This window comes from Pinus tabuliformis, chromosome 9, assembly GCF_031772625.1.
Source record: "Pinus tabuliformis cultivar Carrire ecotype Pingquan chromosome 9, CPIR1, whole genome shotgun sequence".
In the NCBI taxonomy this organism is placed as follows: domain Eukaryota; kingdom Viridiplantae; phylum Streptophyta; class Pinopsida; order Pinales; family Pinaceae; genus Pinus; species Pinus tabuliformis.
The window spans coordinates 825,358,061-825,361,988 of NC_142307.1; the positions used below are offsets into that span (position 1 = coordinate 825,358,061).

General features: G+C 40.1%; 1 pseudogene; it reads right to left on the reverse strand.

Moving 5' to 3' along the window:
• Positions 1-370: 370 nt before the first annotated feature.
• On the reverse strand, positions 371-3,052 carry LOC149151336 (beta-fructofuranosidase, insoluble isoenzyme 1-like; annotated as a pseudogene).
• Positions 3,053-3,928: the final 876 nt, after the last annotated feature.

Here is a 3,928-nt window from a genome sequence, read left to right on the forward strand (position 1 = left end):
TGACAAAACCTTGAACCGAAAATTAGTGAGCGAGAACCTGAGATTGGGCGAATGAGATGGCGCGTAAAAGGTCGAAATGACGAACTTAGTGAGGAATAAACTAACCAGCGCGAAGGGCAAAAGGAATACAACCAGGAGAATGACAGGAAAACTGTTTTTAATGGTTCGGCTTCCCACGATCTTCGGCTTCCCACGATCAACGATCAAACTTTGTTTAATCGTCTAACACCACAAATCAACGGTTAACAATAGGACACGCTTTGTTTAATCGTCTAACACCACAAATCAACGGTTAACAATAGGACACGGTGTCAGCTGGGTCAATTCACTTCAAAAGGAAATGCCTTACGGCGTAATAACCGTTTCAAAACACAGCGCCAACTAACTAACCACACCACGAAAATCTCCGCAATTTTTTGACAAATTGCAAAGTTTTGATTACATCTCATAAAACCCATTTATTTAGCGCAGAGTACTGTGATTAGAGGAAGCCATTTCCCACGCGATTAATTTGCTGACCCTGACAGTGGTAGTGCCGTTATTGAAGGCGTAAAGATGGGCGTCTTTGCCTATTGCCAATGTGGGATAAGCTCTAGCAGTTATGCACGCCTTTCCCCCTTCTCCAAATCTCTCCACGATTGAATGATCAACCTGCATTTTCATTTCATCGCCGTTGCAACAACAAATTTATAAAAAAAAAAAGTTAGTATGTAGTGGGAAAATATTAAAACCTATATTTAGATTTTCGTGCTCTCACAAAGATACCTCACTAGCAGTTTAGGAATGAATAAAAATTGCTAAAATCTTTACACTTCACAGGCAAAACTTTAAAAAATTATTGTCCAACAGCTTACCAGGACTCGCAATGAAAGGCTCTTCTCCTTGAAAGAACCCACATGATTCACGGAAGTTCCATATGTTGTCTTATCAATGGCGCTCAACAAAGACGATCTGCGAGCATTCACACAATTTGAAAAACATTGACGTACTGTCTTTTGTCTGGGATTGATTGATTCAGATGAATAAGTTTTCCCAATATCTATGGACTTTTACCTACTCTGGTCACTGCACATTAATAACTTCAGTTCTGTTCGATAGCGAACGATCTGAAAAACACAGCAGTGCGTTCATTCAAGTCCTTGGAAGCTAAAACAAGCAACCCAAATGGCCCAACAACAGTCCTCGCAGCTGACCCCATCCGGTTGCACAGCTGTTGAGCTGTCGAATTTACTCCCACCTCGTCTTCAAACTCCGCCATTTCGACCCTTGGGAGATCAAAGGAGACTTCCACATCGACCTAATAGCAAATCCAATTTCACCAAGTAAATTTAAGAAAACGAAAACAGAGATTACAAAAAGGGGAAAATTCCTAAAAAATTCTTAAAATCTCTGAGTCATGAAAGGGATCTTTGCTTCAGCCAAGATCATAGAGGGCCTGTTCAATTTTCCACACAAGAACTACCAACTTTTACAAGAAAAAGAAAAATCAGAGAAATTACTTAGCCTAAATCAGAGAAAGGAGGCATGAATCCTTATCCCTTGAGATTGTTAGGGGCAACAATTCTGAGTCAAGAAGTATTGAAGTAAAGGAATTTAATGTATCTGACGAGCACCTGCGCAGCGTTAATGCCTCCAATTTCTACAACGGATCCACTGCTGAGATCTATATTCTGTTTCAATGTTTTCTTTCGACGAAGAGCTTCTACTTTGGAAACTGGCCACTGTAAAAGCCGCGTTCTTGTGGCGCTGTCAAGCCAGATGGTTCTTGGAATCGCCTTTACAAGAAAACCGCATACGTTAAAAAGAAAAAAAAACGTAAAACATATAAATACAGCAACGCAGAATCAGATTCTTAGCTTGAGAGTGATTTCAATGAATTAAAAACGTTTCTAAATATTTGTTTCCTAATATTACACACTAAAATAAAAAAGGATTGGGTATGTACACTAGATTAAATTAATCAGTCAAATACGAGTCAGGAATTTTTGTCTGATCCCTTCTTTTCCGAATAAGAATTTCTCGTCTTGTTTAATAATCAAAAGAAGAGAATATTGCTAACCAAGTTAAGAGTCTTCACTCACAAAACAAAGGAAATCTAATGACTAGAAATGATAAAGTTTCACTAAGAAAGTCTCCTTATCTTAAAAACAAGAATGTCTTATCAGTCTCCCTCAACCTTTAATCTAATTACAGACTTTACCTGAACACCGGCCCAACCCTTGCTGATATCATCGGACACGCTATCCGATTCGTTGATCCATCCCCACAGAATTCGCCTCTGCTTATTTTGATCAAAAAATGTCTTGGAAGCATAGAATTTGCCATAGTCATATCTTAACCCATTTTCGTCATCACTACTGCTATTATCTGGCACGTATCGATCCATGTCCCGCAAGTAGGTTCCCAGTGTATAATACTCGTACTTGTAATCGTCCAAACTCACCTTCAAAACATGTTTAAGTGAATGCCCAATAGCGGACGTGTCTAATCCTTCGTTCCCAGAAAGAGGAACGGGGTAAAAGTCAGGACATTCCCACATTCCGGTCAATTCCGATGAATGTAGAGGATGCTTGGCCTTCACCCAGTGGACGAAGTCCTTGCTTTTGTATAACAAAGCCACTCCTCTGCGATTCCTCTTATTTCCAACTAGAATCCTCCATTTTCCATCGTGGCCAAGCCATCCGGTGGTGGGATCCCTGAATGAGCTCCCATTGATCCCAAATTCTGGAATCAAAAGAGGATTCTGAGGGATCTTTACCCATTCCCTCAAAAGAGGATCAGTGGCATCCTTAGGAACAACCATGCTCTGCAACTGTTGGGATGAATTGGCCCATCCTGTGTACAGAATCACAGGCTTGTCTCCGGGCAGTAACGTTGCCGAACCGGACCAGCAGCCCTTTATATCATACCATTCACTCGGAACAATGGCAGGATCCAGTGAATGCCAGTTGATGAGATCCTTGGAAACAACATGCCCCCAGACAATATTTCCCCACACCGCTCCTTGAGGATTATACTGGTAGAAGAAATGGTAGAATCCCTTGTAGAACATGGGCGCTGCAAAACGAACGCAATTCAGATTCATCACAGAGAATATTAAATCTAATAACGATTGAATGCATGAGTTGAAACCGAATGAAAAGCTCACCATTTGGGTCTGTTGGGTATGCAGGCAATCACAAACAAACGAAAAGAAAGTTAGAAGATCTGTTTAAATCCCAAAACAGAAAATCTAAATGTGAAAACTTAAATAGGATGGAATATACAGACCATTCATCCAGTTTCTTTGAGGCTGAAAATGGTATCCTGTACGATACCGCTGTTCAACTCTTGTGCGGTGTATAGCGGATAGGTTAATGCCAACCTGCTGTATAGTGGATAGGTCGAATTCCGCCCTGAGAACTTGAAATGCCCTGCAAACAGTGGTGGAAAGCTTTGACAAAACCTTGAACCGAAAATTAGTGAGCGAGAACCTGAGATTGGGCGAATGAGATGGCGCGTAAAAGGTCGAAATGACGAACTTACTGAGGAATAAACTAACCAGCGTGAAGGGCAAAAGGAATACAACCAGGAGAATGACAGGAAAACTGTTTTTAATGGTTCGGCTTCCCACGATCTTCGGCTTCCCACGATCAACGATCAAACTTTGTTTAATCGTCTAACACCACAAATCAACGGTTAACAATAGGACACGGTGTCAGCTGGGTCAATTCACTTCAAAAGGAAACGCCTTACGGCGTAATTAGTGGTTTTAGCTTTTCATACGAAATCAAGTCATTTTAACTTCGTATTATTTTAGAATATTTAAATAAATTTTTAAAGTTATTTATAAGTTTATGAAATAATTTTATTGGTTTATATTTTTTCCAAATGTCTTTAAAGAGAGTCTTGACGAGTGGTTGTTTGTTTTGTTTTGATATGATATCAG